The 18,266-nt window shown below is 44.6% G+C and overlaps 2 protein-coding genes across 3 annotated transcripts in view; one reads left to right on the top strand and one right to left on the bottom strand.

Annotated features, from left to right (window-relative positions):
* The window catches only part of LOC121828560 (uncharacterized), a 54,340-nt gene extending 44,572 nt beyond the window's left edge, over window positions 1–9,768 (top strand). Inside the window, exon 4 of the mRNA XM_076568758.1 lies at window positions 583–9,768. The gene's annotated coding sequence lies outside the window, so the exon portion shown is untranslated. The remainder of the gene's footprint in view (window positions 1–582) is intronic.
* The window catches only part of Strbp (spermatid perinuclear RNA binding protein), a 181,166-nt gene that overhangs the window by 150,545 nt on the left and 12,355 nt on the right, over window positions 1–18,266 (bottom strand). The window lies entirely within an intron of this gene.

Here is an 18,266-nt window from a genome sequence, read left to right as displayed (position 1 = left end):
CACCAGCTGGCCTAGATTCAAAAGGGTAGAAGATGGAACTCAAATTGGGGATTGTAATGATGCCCAGGCAGGAAGGAGACAAGCCCCACAGACAGGCGTAACAATTGAGATATGCTGTCTCTCTCTTTCTCTCTCTCTCTCTTTTATCATACAGACTTTTTTTTACATGAAAACAGGTTATAATTCAAAAGTCCAGGGTTATTTGAAACTGGAAAATATTTTCTCTGTAGAAAATAGTAAAAATGGTTGGGCAGTGGTGGCACACAGCTTTAATCCCAGCACTCAAGAGGCAGAGCCAGGTGGATCTCTGTGAGTTCAAGGCCAGTCTGGTCTATAGAGCGAGATCCAGGACAGGCACCAAAACAACACAGGGAAGCCCTATCTTGAAAAACCCAAAAAAGAAAAAAAAATAGTAAAATGATAATATTTCCCAATAAGCCCTTTTAAGCCAAATAATAGCTAAATTATACATATAAATATTTATTAGATTCTGGGATACAGAAGAAACCTATCTTCATCTGTTCAGAGAGCTAGAGACATGCTTTTTCTCCATGACTTAATACATTTTTTTCTCCCAAACAGGGTATGGTAGACAAGTGCTGAACCACTGAGCACTATGTACATCTCTCAAGCCCCTCCCTTTCTCTCCGTCTCCTCTGGCATTGTCTTGGTCTACCCCTGAGAAAGCGTGCCCTCGGCTCCTCTCATTCTGATATTGGCTAATTGTTGTGCACTCCCTGGGAATTTTCCAGAAGACCAGATAGGCAAGATCAAACAAGCAACTCAGAAAGGTGAAGCTGCTCAGTGACTCTCTGAAACATTTAAGGGAAAACATTGCCAGGTCCTCTGGTCCTGCCAACCCCTGGACACTGTTCTCCTTTGCAAAGATCACTTCTTCAAAACAGGTCACAGAAATTGCCCTTGCTGAGTTCCAACGAGTTTGAGTTTTTTTAAAAATAGCTCGTTCTTCAAGTGCAAAAAATAACATCTGAGACATTTGTTTAAGTGTGAAACACACCTTTGTCATGACTCAGTACATGCTGAACGGAAGTTTATTAAACTTTCCAAGAGGAAAAAATCCTCTTGAAGTAAGGAAGCCTGAGAGAAGGGACCAAGAAGAAAAGACACAGGTGGAGCCGAGAGCAGAGCAGCCAGCAAATCTTGTCTCTGAGGTGCTCACATGCTCTCCTTCCACCCCGGATAACCTTGTCCTCCAGCAAGCAGGGTGTGAACTGATCCTGCCTGAGCCTCGTGCCAATGTCACGCCTGTGCAGCCTTCTCTGACTTCAGGCTCTTGCTCATGTCCTCTCTCTCCTCAAAACACTCTGTAGGCCACACATTTGTGCTTGGCACACTGTACTGAAATTGTCAGTTTACAGGTCTGCCTCTCAAACAGTCAGGGACACTAGGTGAGTCATCTGCGAACCCCTCTCCTGGCACAGAGCGGGTGCTAGGAGAGCATGCTGATAAGAGATGGGTCTCCATGCTTTAATCCTAGAAGTGACTGCATCATCCTGAGCTTGGCCTCCATTTACAGACAATGGGAGCTCTGTTGCCACTGCTACCTAAGGCTGCTACCCTGTCCCCTGAGTCCAGCCCATAATTCCTGCAGTTATCCGTCCTCATCCTGTATCATTGGTAATTTTATCTATCCTTTTTTCTTTTATTATTTATTTATTAAGAAGATTAAACCTAGGCAAGTACTCTACCACTAAGCTGTATCTGTAATCCATAATTTTCTCTTTCTAGTAAATTATTTCTGCCAGTGTACAAATACTCTCTTCTCCTTCCCATCTCTTGAGTGCTGGGATTACAGGAATATGCTGCCATGCCCAGTTTATGTAATATTGGATTAAACCCAGGGTTTATCATGCATGTTAAGCAAGTGCCCAACCAACTAACTGAGCTACATCCCCAACCCAAATCGTTCTGTGCTTGCTTGCTTGCTTGCTTGCTTTTTTTCTTTCTTTCGTTCATTCGTTCTTTCTTCCTTCCTTTCTTTCTTTCTTTTGTTTGTTTGGTTTTGGTTTTTTGAGAAAAGGTTTCTGTGTGTAGTTTTGGTGCCTGTCCTGGATCTCACTCTGTAGACAGGACTGGCCTCAAACTCACAGAGATCCACCTGGCTCTGCCTCCCAATTGCTGGGATTAAAGGCGTGCGCCGCCGCCGCCGCCGCCACCACCACCCAGCCATTCTGTGCTTTCTAAGCACAAATACTTACACAGACTCATTTCTCTGCAATTACCTTATTCTCTCAATCTATTTTGCTCCATTTAATCATATGAATTCCATCCACATTGCCATTTTGAAATGGCCAGTTCTGTCTCTGCCTCAGTTTACCTGGCTCCTCAGCAGTATTCAATGCCATCAGTCTCACCTGTTCTCTTTTGGAAACTCTTACTTTTAGGACTCAATGCAACCCCTGCCCCCTCAAGATTTCCACCTTGCAGGCCACTCCTTAGCCTGGGCCAGATCTCACATCGCCACCTCTGCATATTGAAATAACCCAAGGAGCAGGCTTAGGGGATTTCCCCCACTATCAAAGTCCTTTCTGAGTCGTCGGTTTTGTCTATGACTTGATATAATTGTTGATTACACTCAAATTTCCTTTTTATTAAAAAATTTGTTTTGGCCAGGTAGTGGTGGCACACACCTTTAATCTCAGCACTTGGGAGGCAGAGGCCAATAGATCTCTGAGTTCGAGGCCAGCCTAGTCTACAAAATGAGTTCCAGGACAGGCAGGGCTACACAAAAAAAAAAAAAAAAAAAAAAAAAAAAAAAAAAAAAAAAAAACCCTGTCTTAAAAAAACAAATTATTTTATATGGTGGGCACTTTGCCTCCAAGTTTGTCTGTACACCCTGTGCATGCAATGCCTGCAGAGGCCAGTAGAGGACGTTAGAGCCTTTGAAACTGGAGCTAAGAGATGACTGTGAACTGCCATGTGGGTGCTAGGAACAGAGCCCCAGTCTTCTACTAAAGTAACAAGTGCTTTAACCACTAAGCCACTCAGCTTTCTTTCTTAAATTTTATTTTATCATTTTAAATTGTGTGTGTGTGTGTGTGTGTGTGTGTGTGTGTGTGTGTGTGTGTGTGTGTAAATGTGAGCGCAGTGCCCACAGAGGCCAAGATCATCTAATCATCCTGGAGCTGGAATTAAAACTGAATGTGAACTGCCCAGTGTGGATGCTGGGAATCGAATTCCAGTCCTCTACTAGAGCAGTATTGTCTCTTTACTGCTGAGTCAGCTCTCTTCCCCAACACTCAAATTTCAGTCCACACACTCAACATAGCTCCTGCTCCATGACCTGCTGCTTCCTGCTTTGGAGCACTAACAGGTATCTCACATTTACTATGTCCAAAGCCAAACTTGGGTACTTACTTACCTACCCTCTCTGCCACCACCTGAACCTGAGTCAAGAGCTCCACATTTCATCCAGGTGCTACACCTTCATCTTGCCTAATCTCACCTCTCCATACTACACACAGCAATTCAGGAAGTTTTGTTCCCTCTGCCCTCAAGTACACCCAGACCCTGACCTTTGTTCACCACTTCCCCTACTACAAATGTTATCCAAGCAACAACCCCCTAGTTGGTCCCCTGCTTTCAATCTGTATCATCCCAGCATCTAGAATGAACTTTAGAAACACAAGATCAAGGTCAGACTTGCACACACCTGCCAATGGCTCTCTAGACACTTAAATACAATTCAGACTCATTGTTATGGTTTGCAAAGTCCACACACTCGGACTCCTGCCTCTCCCACCTCATCATCTTTCACTTTCTCTCTCCCCTGTACCCTGACTACACAATGACTCCTTGCTATTTCTCAAACAGAAGATGCCTCATACTTCTGCCATAGGGCCTTTGAACTTCTTCTCTCTGCCCAGAACATTTTCCTTTCTACCTCCAAACATACTTGACTCCCTCCCTCACTGCATTCAGACTTCTGCTCTGCTTTTATTTATTCAGAGCCCTCCTTTGAGTATAAATGCCACACCTGAAACAAACCTCTTTGGTCCCTTATGTGCTTCCTGTTCCTTCATAAGGACTTATGAATTGTATTTTATGTGATGCATTTATTTGCTTTTTATTGCATGCTTCCACAAACCCCTAGATCTGTCAGCCCCACAAAAGTCTTGCTCTATCGATGTCCATCACAACTTTCTCCCCAGTGCCTAGAGGAGTGTCTGCTAGGCAGGACTATGTAATAGCCACCTGTTGAATGCATGACCTGACTGACTGGCTGAGTGGCTATTTTATGACTGCTAACATGTGGGCCTGAGGAGACCTTGCAGGTTGTTACCTACCTTCATGGAACACTGCCCCGAGATGAGCCTGAAAAGTGATAGACCATTCAGAGAGAAGCAGAGAACACACTACTCCAGATCCCAGCCAACCTGCCAGAGCTGGTTGAAGGAGCATAGGAAAGCCTCACAAAGAATTGCCCAGCCAACACACAAAGTCCCCAGGCACAATAAAGCATTGCTTTAAGCACCTAGGTTTGAGGGTTGTTTTGTTACATGGCAAAGACAACTGATACAACTTGGCCTCCACCCTAAGTTCTGCTTCTCCAATTTTACCAGCTTCAGTTCAGCTCTGAAGATCACCAGAACAGTCATTCAAATGTAAACTCCCACTGGAGTAAGTACTTCATTCAGAGCTTTAGGGAAGATGATGTCATGCTTCCATTCTGTGGCTTACCATGCCCTCCGTGGCCCAATCTCTGCGGACATCCTTGGCCTCACCTCTGCACTCATTTGGCACCCTCTGAAAATTAGGCCCCTGCTAAGAGACACGGTTCTCAAACACTCTGTATCCGAATTACCCAGGGGAGCTTCAAAAATTCCAGCACTCAGGCTCCTCCCCCGGAGACTCAGATTTAATTGGCCTGAAATGGGACCCAGGCAGCAGCATTTTTAAAAAGCTCCCAAGTGGATGCTAATGTGTAGCCAGGGTTGGGAACCATTCAGCTAGAGATCCAAAAGTGTATTTCAAAACTGCTGACCTTGCCGTCAAGGAAATTCTAAGGCTTCAAGGAAATATCAAATTATCCCCTGTGCCTTTTTAGCATTAAGTAAGCAATATCATGTTCTAAGTTTTGGGAAATTGGTAATAGACTGTAGGAGAATGTTTCTTAATTATTTGAAACAGTAAATTATCAATATTTCATATCCTCAGTTTTAAGACTCATCCTTCTCATATCCTTGATGTTTCTGGAGCAGGCTTTATCTTATCACAAATGTGCACATCTAACATCTCTTACTTCCATAAAAAATGGTAGTGCTAGTGTAGGCGAGCCTTATCACCAGTGGTGATCGCAACCAGGAAAGCATCTATGAGACACAGCTTTCTTTCTTCCTGTGTGCAAAGTGCTATGGCCTTTGTGATCCCTATCGATCTTCCCTCAGTCGGCAAGGTTGAGATTTTAAACCTCATCATATATATAATAACTGCTATGACTTACTGAGCATTTATCACCATTCTAGGGACTTTGAAAATATCTCATTTAAATCCCAGGACAACCCAAAATGTGCTCCATGTTTTATATACAGAAGCTGAAGCCTGGAGATGTTGGGTAAGTGGCCCATGGCCACATAGCTAGGCAGCTTGGGGGGAGGGTGCCATGCTTGTGAACCAAACAAAGTGCAGATCCCTTAATGTGGCATCTGCTGCCTTTTTCAAACTTTCTGAACCCGTAAGGCAAAGACCATATAAATCTAAAGCTTCTGGCAGAGAAAACTGGAAACTGGGACCTCAGGCTCTATACACTCACTGTGGGAGCGCAGCATCTCTGATACTCCCAGGAACCTCTGTGAGGGCATTTGCAGCAACATGGATGGATTTTGCTGCTAAGCACTCCTTATCTTGCTTCAGGGTTTTCCTTGGGTATCATCTCTCATTCCTCTACATTTGTAGTCTTAGAAAGATTGTCAATCAAGATCCCCCCCATCCTCCCTTGTGAAGGAGTGGTCCAGAGACACTAACCAGGCCCTTCATAGTCCATAAATATTTGAAGCTTGGCTTTGTTTTGTTGGATTGTTTGGTTGGTTTGTTTTGTTTTAGACAGGATCTCATGCAGCCAAGGCTGACCTCAAACTCAATATGCAAGGACGACCTTAACTTCTGGTCTTTCTGCCTCGTCACTCATGTACTGGGATTGCAGGCGTGAGCCATCATGCTAGATTTATGTGGTATTAGGAATCTAATCCAAGGCTGGGAGCATGCTAGGCAAGCATCTACCAACTAAGCTGAACCCCATCCATCAGGTCCTGTTTGTTTGCTTGGTTAGTTGGTTGGTTGGTTTTTTGTCTGGTTGGGGTCTTTTGGGAAAAGTTCTCACAGCTATCACAGGCTAATATGGAACTCACTATGTAACTCAAGCTGTTTTGAAACTATTGGCAATCCTCCTGCCTCAGCCTCCCAAATGCTGGATTTGTAGACATAAGTCACCATGCCTAGCTTACATTCTTTGTTTATTAATTAATTAATTAATTAATTAATTAATTTGCCTTTGGGTAGATGTGTTTGTGTGTGTGCATGTTCATGTGTGTGCACATATTTCTCTGGGTATGAGTACATGTACGTACATGTATGTTAGGTATCTTTCTCCACCACCTTCTCCATTTCAATTTCTTTTGTGGGGGGTAGGTTTCGAGACAGGGTTTCTCTGTGTAGCCCTCGCTGTCCCAGAACTTGCTCTGTAGATCAGGCTGTCCTCGAACTCAGAGAAATCTGCCTGCCTCTGCCTCCCAAGGGCTGGGATCAAAGGCGTGCGCCACCACACCCAGCTCCACTTCAGTTTTTCATACAGGTCTCTCATTTAACCTGAAGCTGACTAATTCAGCTAGCTTTGGCTGGCTGGTGAGCCCCAGGTACCCTTCAAGCTCTGCTTCCCCAACACTGGGGTGACAAGTGTGTCTCCATGCCTAGCTTTTTACCCGAGTGATGGTAAGCTCAGATCTTTACACTTGCAGAGCAAGAGCTTTATGGACTTAACAATCTCCCAGCCCCTTCTTTTCTTTATTGTAGTAAACGATGTAAAGTAATTATCATTTTAATTATTTATAAACATATTATTCAGTGGCATTAAATAACTCATATTGTCATATCGAGAGGAAAGGTTTATTGTCTCAGTTTTGGAGGTCCTGGCTCAGGATCTAGCAGCCCCGCTGTTCTGAGATGGTAATAAGGCCATATGCATCATGATAGAGTATTTGACTACTTACATCATGAGCCAGGAACAAAGAGAAAGGAACAGTGGCCAGTCCCACAATCCTCATTCACAGGCATATTCTCAGTGACCTAAGGACCTCCCACAAGGCTGCTCCTACAGCTCCCAGCATCTTCTAGTAGCAACCCCACATCCCTATACTATGCCTTTAACCTGTGGGCATGTGAGGGACAGTTACCCAAACCACAGCAATACCTAAAAATTTTTGTAAAATGTCTCCAATATTAATTCTGTGTCAATTAAATAGAGACTCCCTCTTCTTCTCTCTCCTCTGCTCTTAGAAACTTCTATCATATTTTTTTGTCTCTTCATCAAGTGGAGTCATATATTTCATTTACACTGGCTTATTTTCCCTTAACATATGTTCTCTGGGCCCATTGTGTTGAGGCATGTGTCAAACTCACATTCCCTATTCCATGGCATGCATAGACCACATTTTGCATCTCCATTAATCTGTTGACAGATATTTGGGACTTTTCGACCTTTCAGCTCTTATAAATAATACTGCTATGAATAATGGTTCACATTCTGGCTCTAATTCTTCTGGAGTCCCTGGGTCATGTGGTAGCTCCATGTAACTTCTTGAATGTGTTGCCACAGTGGTTCTCAGTGGCCTCACCATGTTGTATTTCTACCAGCATCGAGTAAGGAAGGGCTCAGTAGTCCCCACATCATCACTGCTATTTTCTATTAAAATTTTAAGCTGCACTTTTATTTATTTTATGTGTATGTGTTAGGGGACATGTCACAGCACATGTATGGAAGTCAGAAGAAAACTTTCGGGAGTCAGTTCTTTTCTTCTACCACATAGGTCCCAGACTGTGGTCGTTTGGCTGTAAGCGGCCCCCATAATCTCACAGGGAGTGGCACTATTAGGAGGTGTGGCCTGGTTGAAGTACATATGGCCCTGGTGGAGGAAGTGTGTCACTGTGGAAGCAGGCCTTGAGGTCTCATATATGCTCAAGCCACGCCCAGCGTCCCAGTTCACTTCCTGTTGCCTGAGGATCAAGATGTAGGACTCTCAGCTCCTTCTCCAGCACCATGTCTGCCTGCATGTTGCCACGTCCCACCATGGTGATAATGGACTAATTCTCTGAAAATGTAAGTCACCCTAATTAAATGTTTTCCTTTCTAAGAGTTGCCACGGTCTGGGCTGGAGAGACGGCTCAGCCATTAAAGGCTAGGCTCACAACCAAAAATATAAGAGTAGCCACGGTCATGGTGTCTCTTCACAGCGATAAAAACCCTAACTAAGACAAAAGTATTGAATTCAAGTCATCAGGCTTCACATGGAGCGACTGACGCTGAGCCATCTCACCAGCCCTATTTGCCATTTGTTAAATTTTTAAAAATTTATTTCATTTTACATGTGTATGAGTAAATATTATATATGTGTATGTATGTGTATATATATTTGTGTATATGTATATATTTGCCTGTATGTGTATATATGTACCACATGCATGCCTGATGCCCATGGAGGTCAGAAGAAAGCATTAGATCCTCTATAACTGGAGTCATGGATGGTTGTGGGACACCAAATGGGTTCTGGGAACCAAACTGGGTCCTCTGCAAATGCAATAAATGCCTTTAACCCCTGAGCCACCTCTCCAGTGCCTGTTCTCCACCCCAGAACATACATAGCAGTGTCTCACTGTGGTTTCCACAATACTTCATTCATTTTATGACGGGATAATATTCTATTTTATGAACAGTCTACACTTTGTTCTTCCATTCATCGATTGGGAGAGGCTTGGACTGCTCTTGCTGTGGGGCTGTTGTGAATAATAAATACTACAGAGAGATTTCAGTTCACGTTCTCATGTGGCCAGCTCTATTTATGTGTTTTCAGTTCCCCTGGGTGAACACCTACAAGTGACATTGCTAGGTCATATAGTAGCTGCGTCTTTTGAGGAACTAAGTAAGGCTTTTTTTTTTTTTTTTTTTTTTGACGTGTGTCGGGATTGAGACAGGGTTTCTCTATGTAGTCTTGTCTGTCCTGGAACTCACTCTGTAGACCAGGATGCCCTTGAACTCACAGAGATCTGCCTGCCTCTGCATCCTGCTGGGATAAAAGGCATGCAACACCACCACCCTGCAAGGGAGGCTATTCTTACCCTGTATTATAAATAAGGAAATGAGGCCCTGTGAAGTAGGTCTCTCCAAGCCATACAGCTGGGAAGTGTGGCTGGGCTTTGAGACTGCTCTGACTCTCTTAGGGAACCAATAGTATATGCCACTATCCTCTCTGGGGATAGCATTTCTTGTTCTAAAAACAAGCACTATGCCTGGGAATGTAGCCCAGTTGGTAGAGTACTTGTCTTGCATTCATAAAGTCCTGGATTTGACCTCTAGTATTACATCAATCAAGCATGGTAGTACACATCTGATCCCCACACTTAAGAAGTAAAGAGAGAAGGATCAGAAGTTCAAGATTGTCCTCAGCTACATAGTGAGTTTGAGGCCAACCTAGGCTACATTAGACCCTGTCTCAAAATAAATAAATAAATAAAAATAAACATAAATAATTACTAAAAGTGTGTGATTTATCTTAATTTTGGCACCTGATAAATTAATATCACCCTCAGTCATCAATACAACAGTTTCACCATTATCCACCTGCTATTATTAATACTGTGTGGTCTGAATGAAAATGGCCCCCATAGATCATAGCAGGTGGCACTATTAGGGGTATGGCCCTGTTGGAGTAGGTGTATCACTAGGGATGGGCTTTGAGGTTTCAAAAGTTCAAGCCAGGCCTAGTGGCTCACTGTCTGTTCCTGCTGTGCTCTGGGATGTTTTTCTGTACACTGTGAATATGTGTTATTCCCATTGGCTAATAAATAAAGCTGTTTTGGCCTATGACAAGAAAGCTTACAGCCAGGTGGGAAATCCAAGAGAGACAGAGAGAGAAGAAAGGCCGAGTGAGAGGGAGACGTGAGTGATCCAGTTACCCAAGAAAGAAGATGTGAAAGTACCAGTAAGCCATGAAGCCACGTGGCAAGACATAGATGAACAGGAATGGGTTGAATTAAGTTGAGAGAGCTAGCTAATATAAGCTGGAGCCATAGACCATATAGTTTGTAATCAATATAAGCCTCTGTGTAATTATTTTATCGGCGGCTGCAGGACCACAGGTGGGAGAGATTTGTCTGGACCTGGGGGGGGGAGGGGGGGAGTGGGGACTGAGAAACTTTCAACAACATTGCTCCCTATGGATCCAGATGTAAAACTCTCCATTACCTCTCCAGCACCATGTCTGCCTGCATGCTGCCATGCTTCCCGTCATGGTAATAGACTGTCTTAGGGCTTCGATTGCTGTGAAGAGACACCATGACCATGACCACTCTTAGAAAGGAAAACATTTCATTGGAGTAGTTTACAGTTTCAGAGGTTTAGTCTATTATCATCATGGCAAGACATGGCAGTGTGCAGGTAGACATTATGCTGGAAAAGGAGCTGAGAGTCCTACATCTTGGTCTGCAGGCAATAGGGAGTGAACTATTTACTACACTGAGTGTGGCTTGAGCATAGGAGACCTCAAGGCCCACCCACACAGTGACATACTTCCTCCAACAAGGACATACCTACTTCAACAAGGCCATACCTCCTAATAGTGCAACTCCCTATGGGGGCTAATTCAAACTACCACATGGACTAAACCTCTGAACTGTAAGCCAGCCCTAAACATTTTCCTTTATAAGAGTTGCCATGGTCGTGGTGTCTTTTCACAGCAGTAAAACCCAAATGGAGACAAAAATCTACCATTTTTTTCTGATATTTTACAGCCTCCAAATTTTAAAACTGGAAGGCTAGGCTGGAGAGATTGTTCGGCAGTTAAGAGACCTCACTGATCTTCCAGAAGATCCAGGTTTGACTTGCAGTACCCACATCAGACAGCTCACCACTGGTAACTCCAGTTACAGAGGATCCGATGCCTCTGGCCTCTGTGGGCACCTGCACTTGCCTGCACATACCCCCACCCCCACACACATCACAACCACATACACATAATTTAAAAGTTTTTAAACACTTAAAAGGCATACATGCCGGGTGGTGGTGGCACACACCTTTAATCCCAGCACTCGAGAGGCACAGGCAGGCAGATCTCTGTGAGTTCAAGGCCAGCCTGTTCTACAAAGCTAGTTCCAGGACAGCCAGAGCTGTTACATAGAGGAAACCCTGTCTCAAAAAACAAAACAAAACAAAAAAACCCCTAGAAGGTCCAGTGAAGGCTTCAGAGTTAGTGTCCAGGTTTGTGTTTTGTTTTATTTCTAAGTTGACCAATGCAACCTCTGCAAGCCTCAGCTTGTGTGTGAAATAGAGACAATATTGGGAAACATCTGACAGAATCATCACAAGATAGCACTGATTAGGTGTGTAAGAGATCAGCAAACATCAGTATAAATGAACTTGTGAAAACATTGTGACACACATTTTACAGATTAGGAAACGGAGGCTTAGTGTTGATGTGGTTTAGTCATGGTTCTGCAGAGTTATCACAGGTAAGGCTTTTTCTTCTCTGCACTGTCCATTGTACCTGTGGACCGTTAGACACCTGAAACTTTTCAGTCCTGTGAACCCTAAGTGTGCTCCTCTGGAGACCCCACTGATTCCCAGCTTATACCCTCTTTTCTCCCACATCAAACTGTGGGATGTCTCTTCCCTTGGTCACTGCATTTGAGTGCAGTTCTGGCTGCAGTATAAGAGCATGGGTTTACAGACTGCAACCCACAGCTCCAGGGAGACTGGCTACAGCGAGGACCCCAGCGAAGGAGAAATAGAAAAGATCTATATGAGCAAACTGGGGGTGAGAGGGGTAATGGAGGGCAAGGGATGGGGGATGAGAACACAGGGGAACTGGTGGTTTGAACTAAAACAGGGACAGAGTGGGAGAGCAAGGAAAGAGATACCATGAATGAAGACATCATGGGACTAGGGAGAAACAGAGTGCTAGGGAGGTTCCCAGGGATCCACAAGGATGACACCACCATAGACTACTGGCAATAGTGGAGAGGGTGCCTGAACTGGCCCACTCTGGTGATCAGATGGCTGAGTACCCTAACTCTTGTATAGTATTAGAGGGACCAGTCTTAATATCATACATCCCAGGGGCTCAGGAGAGAGAACTACTAACGCCAAGGACTATTTTCAGGAAATAGAATCTCAGCACACTGAGCTCTATAGTCCACTTGCTTTAATTCCTCTGGCATAACATCCTGTTTATGCAGCTTCAGTTCTGTTCTCATGCCTAGCTCCTTCCTTGCCTGATTTCTCTCTACACATATCTAAGTTCTATCTTAATTCTCTCATCTTAATTCTGCCTCATCTAGGTCTTCTTCAGCTTGTTCTTACCCAGCTAGTACTTCCCCATCTGGCTCTTCCTCATCTTCCATCTCATTCCTCTAGTACTCTCTTCTAGTCCTTCAATCTAGTTCTTCCCCATCTCAGTTTGTTCCTTGCAAGTTCTTACCCATCTAGTTCTTCCATTCTCTTTTCTCTTCTCCATCCCCCTGTGTCCTGGAAGTCCCAGTAAATATACACTTACAAGCAGTAATCCCTTGGCAGAGCAAAGCCAGGCTTCCAGGGTCAAAAGGAGGGGTGATAAGAATCACATAGGGAGGCAGTAACCATTAATTATCACTTGCAACCCCAAAGGGAAGTGACCAATGGGGAAATGAATTAACTAAAGGCTAAATTTGGGTAATATCTAAGAAGGGCTCTTATGTGCTCAACTATAGTCTTAAACATGATTGGTAGAAAATGTTAAGAATCTGTAAGTTGCTAGGTCAGTGGGAGAAAATAAAACTGTCTTCTTTTTTCCTGTGGCTCATATCTGTCCAAGCTATCTGCCATTTTTCTGCAGGGTGGGGGAAAGTGTGCTCGGTCGCTAGGCAACCTGTGTACAGCTAGATGCCTCTGGTCATAGTTAAAGGGAGATCTGGAACTGGAGGTAAGGTTTGGGAAAGGAGGAAGTAAAGCTTAATTGGCACATCCGCCAGGCCTTCTCAAACAGGTAGCCTGGATGGTTAAGTCTGTTCTTAGAGAGTACAGAGGTATCTCTGATAAGGTACTTTCCTCCAATTGGGAATGGACCTGGCCGGATGCTGCCAATGATGATAATTACAGGGAGGCTTGAACTGGGGTTCTGGCTGAGCATAGCTGTCAGCACACAAGGTTATCTAAACATTCCTAGAAGTGGTTAGGTAAGGAGTTAGAGGTCTATAGTTAGTAAGGCTGTAGGAAAGGAGGGTCCGAGCTAAACTGTGCAAAGCTATCACTTAACGTCCACCTCCTGACCTAGGTGGTGTCTCCTCGTGGAATTTATCTTAAATCAGGAGATTTGCATATGGACTGTTATTACTGCTAGTCCTTAAAAATGGCCAAGGGAGATATCTGATTCCAGAGAAAGCCTTTCCTGAGGCTGTTCTCCAAATACCTGGAATGTGTTTGTCCAGAGAGTGATCAGTCCACACTGTTAGCCCTTCTTAAGGAAAAGTCAACTGGGAAAACTATGAAGGCACACATGATTTTCATAACAGAAGACAGCTGATATATAACAAGCCAAAAACTTCTTGGAATTTGGCTTCCTCTGGAGGAATTCCTGATCCCTCCGGGTAGTGAATTTGCCATAACCAGCTAGTTCTTATGATATATTCCTACGGCCCACAGCACCTAACTACCATCATAGAGCCCTCATCCAGTGACTGATGGAAGCAGATACAGAGATCCACGGCCGGGTGCCAGCAAGCTCCAGGAGTCCAGTCGCTGAGAGAAAGGAGGGATTGTATGAGCAATGAACATTGAGATCATGATGGGAAAAAGACAACTAGCCAAACTAGTGGAAACACATGAACTGTGGACTGTGGAATAGCTGAGGAGCCCCCATGGTACTGGTCTAGGCCCTCTGGATAGGCGAGACAGCTGTTTAGCTTGAACTGTTTAGGGGGTTCCCAGGCAGTGGGATTTGGGAGCTCAGTGCCTATGGTGGGACACTTTGTGCAGCCTTAGTGCAGGGGGAGGGGCTAGGACCTGCCTCAACTGAATGTACCAGGCTCTGCTGACTCCCCATGGGAGGCCTTGCCTTGGAGGAGGTGGGAATGGAGGGTGGGTTGGGGAGGGGGAAGGCTGAGGGTGGGAGGAGGGAGGACAGGGAAATCTGTGGTATATAAAATGAACAGAAAATCTCTTAATAATAATTTAAAAATTCATTAAAAAAAGAGAATGGGTTTAGCATTCACAGTTCAATCTTGATGCATCACTGAGGTAAATGGCTTTATTCCTTGATTAACTTCTTCAAACCTCAACCAAGAGCAACTCTGAAGGTTTACTGAAGATTTGCATGTAAGAAACCTGCTATGGGCACCTCATCTACCATACATGCTAAGTGGATGCTCATCTTTCCTTGGTCCTGTTAGCCATAGAAGCTGGCAAGAAGAGGCCAAGGCTTCCACAGGGCAAAGCTCAAAAGTGGAGTCTAGTGGGCTGAAAAGCAGCTTGGCAGCTGGAGTCAGAGCAAAGAGGACTCAGGGGTGGCAGAGATCAAAGGCTAAGTTATGTAGATGATTCCTTTGTTCCTTGCAGTTTGCACTTGCCTTGGTGCCTCCTGGGGCAGGAGGGGAGGCAAACTCACACCGTAAGCACTCTAATGCACAAAACACATACATATACATTTGGGCACCACTCTAGATGAACATGAATGTATGCTGCTACACCACAAGCACAAATACACACCACCACAGGCATATATGCTTGTTAACACGTGTGCATGTACATTTAAACACAAACTCATCTTCATGCACAGGCAGTCATTCAGAAGATCATATGCACACATACAAATGTAAGCATACAACAATACAGGTTTTGCAAGCACATATGCATGCACGTGTGTGTTCACAACCACAAACCCACACAAATGCGTATACAAATGCTTGTCCACATGTGCAAGCACACCCTTTTCAATCCTCAGCTCTAAATAGAAGCATAAGCCGCAGCATATGTGCCTCTCTGTCGTTAGGCGACAGGAGGTTTCAGGAAGACAGTCTTGCAAAAGAATGCAGAGAAATTGGCAGGGGTTCCAGGCGCTGCAGGAAAGATTAAGGGATAGATGGCATGGGGGGGGGAGGCAGACACGAAGTATGATGCTGTTTTAGGGAGAGAATATAACCTTGAAGCCATCAATCACCCACCCAAATCCACATTTACCAGAGGATTATACCAGCCCCTCTCCACTATGGCTAGTCAGCACCAAATAAGCTTCATTTGAAACAGTGAACACCTCTAACAGGTCAGGCCTCATTCTAAACCTGCTATATAAACTAACTAGTTTAACCTTCACCAATTAAGCAGATAGACAGTATTTTATGATTAATCTTTAGTATGGTAAAACCCAAAATGCCTACCCTCTTCAAAATGATGGGACACTCAGAATTTGACTTGACCTTCAACCTCTGAGTCAGTCCCTAGACTTGGTAGGTGCCACCCCAGATCCCTTCCCTTTGACAGACTGCCGCTCTTCACCTGTCTGTGACTTAGGTGTCCTTGCCCTCCAGTCCCAGGCTGCACCCTCTGCTCTCACTTACTCACCCATACTATTTACACTAGAGAAAGTTAAAAAGTGATTGAGAGGCTGAGGGGTACAGATGGACAGGGGTCAAGTTCAAGACCTGCCTCACTGGGCTTTGTCCTTTGGCTCTGTTGAAGTGTAATTAATGGCTGACAAACTGTACATGTACAGCGAGGAGCAAAAGCGGTTCACACTGGGGATGGGCAAGAGAGAGGAGGCTGTTTTAGGGAGAGGACTACCTCCAGCTCAGGCTCTGGCATAAGAAAAAGCAGCTTTCAAATGAGAAGTTCTTTTGTTTTAATTTTTAGATTTACTTCGTTTACTTCATGTGTGTGAATGTTCTGCCTACATGCATGTATGTGCGCCAAGCCTGTGCATGGTGAACCCCCAGGACTGGGACAGGTGATGTTCTGAGCCACCACATGGGTGCTGAGATTCGAACCCAGGTTATCTGCAAGAACAAGTGCTCTCAACCGCTAGACTATCTCTCCAGCCCTACAAATGAGGAGGTTGTAATGGCAAAAGTGCAAAGTTAGGGAGTGGGGAGCGTTAGAAAGAGAGAACGGGCCATTGTCAGGAATAAGCTTAAGGCCAGTCTGCCCCGGGCCCAGCCTCGGGCTCAAGGCAGTCCTCCCAATCTGGACCACTCCCAGGCTTCTCTCCTGCTGGTCCCTGGGATGCAGGCTAGGGAGCCATTCCCAATAGACCAAGAGAGCAGGACTCTGTGGTCCTGAAGCTTTCTGAAGCTCATTTCTGCTACAGACACTTCCTCCATGCTCTCTTCTCCCTTCCTGACAGCCTCTGGCTAGCCTGCTCCCACTCACTCAGAGCCTCTGGCTAGCCTGCTCCCACTCACTCAGAGCCTCTGGCTAGCCTGCTCCCACTCAGAGCCTCTGGCTAGCCTGCTCCCACTCAGAGCCTCTGGCTAGCCTGCTCCCGCTCAGAGCCTCTGGCTAGCCTGCTCCCGCTCAGAGCCTCTGGTTAGCCAGTTGATTGAATTTTTTCATCTCAATTTTTTTTTTTTTTTTGGTTTTTCGAGACAGGGTTTTTCTGTGTAGTTTTTGGAGCCTGTCCTGGAACTTGCTTTGTAGATCAGGCTGGCCTCGAACTCACAGAGATCTGCCTGGCTCTTCAAATTTTTAATTATAATTTCTAGGCCAGTTTGACTTAAAACTTTTTAAAGGAACCAGACCAAATGTAAGTATCTATGCATATTTTAAAATTTAACAAGATATTACTCACATTTCCACGTTCATAAAAAAAGTTTTACAGTATTCTTTTAAACAATTCTTTGCTGTTGTTTCTTTTGTTAATATTCTGATCAGCCCCTTGAAATCCCACCCTGTGTCCTGACGTGAAAGCCTCATTCTAAGGAGAAACTCCTCCCCTTCCTCTCTCCTCTGCTTTTCTTCCCGTAAGGACCTTGGACCTCTCTCTCTCTCTACCCTGCCTCTCTCTTTCCTGTCTTTCTCTTCATCTCTCTATTATAACAAACTCTTCACATGGATGCAGCATCTGGGTTGTGAATTACTGGCCGCTGCCACCATGCCCATGTGTCATGCCCAGCATGTTTCCCTGCATGCGCAAGATACCCTCGGGTCCCCCCTCCCCCTCCCATGTACAATAACTCATAACATCCTTACCCTTTAAAACAAATGTTTTTAGTTTATTTTATGTGTTTGGGTGTTCTGCCTGCATGTCTGTCTATGCACCACTTGGGTGTCTAGCGCCCACGTAGGCTGGAAGAGGTCTCCAGATCCTTGAAACTGGAGTCACAGACTGTTGTGACCCGCCATGTGGGTGCTAGAAAGTGAACCTGGGCCCTCTGCAAGAGCAGCAAGTGCCATCTCTAGCACCCTGTTGTTATTTTCTTTCAAGGCAGGGTCTCTCTGTGTAGCCCTGACTGGCTAACTCATCATGTAGACCAGGCTGGCCTCAAGTTTGCACTGGATCATCCTGTCTCTGCCTCAGTAGTGCTGGTCCTACAGGCATAGGCCATCATGCCTGCCTTAAACAATTTTTTACTTCTGTATTTAAGGGAAAAAAAGTGCTGTGACAGGCGTTTCTCAATCATACACCTGTATACAATTTCTTAATTTCCTTAAGATAGCTGAAGAATAGAAACATAGATCTTTAAATCAACTTTATTGATAAATTACATAGTTTAAAGGGTTTTGACATCTAGCCAAAGAGCTCTTCAGAAAGACCAGACATAGTCAGCCTCAAATGTGCAGGCCACAGTGTTTCACCTGCCACACTGCTGCCAGGACATACTGTTCACCAGCAGATCTCTAAAGTTGATAGGCTAAAACAGAGCATCACAGTGCAGCTTTAATTTACCTTTTAATAATTAACGAGTTTGCACTTCGCATGTTTATTAGTCATTTGGGTCATTTCTACCTTCATGGATTTCTTTGCCCTTTCAACAAAACTTGAAGGAGGAGGAGGAGGAGGAGGAGGAGGAAGAAT

This window comes from Peromyscus maniculatus, chromosome 4, assembly GCF_049852395.1.
Source record: "Peromyscus maniculatus bairdii isolate BWxNUB_F1_BW_parent chromosome 4, HU_Pman_BW_mat_3.1, whole genome shotgun sequence".
Taxonomy (NCBI): domain Eukaryota; kingdom Metazoa; phylum Chordata; class Mammalia; order Rodentia; family Cricetidae; genus Peromyscus; species Peromyscus maniculatus.
Note: the sequence above shows the minus strand (reverse complement) of the source record. Positions and strands in the feature narration are given on the sequence as shown.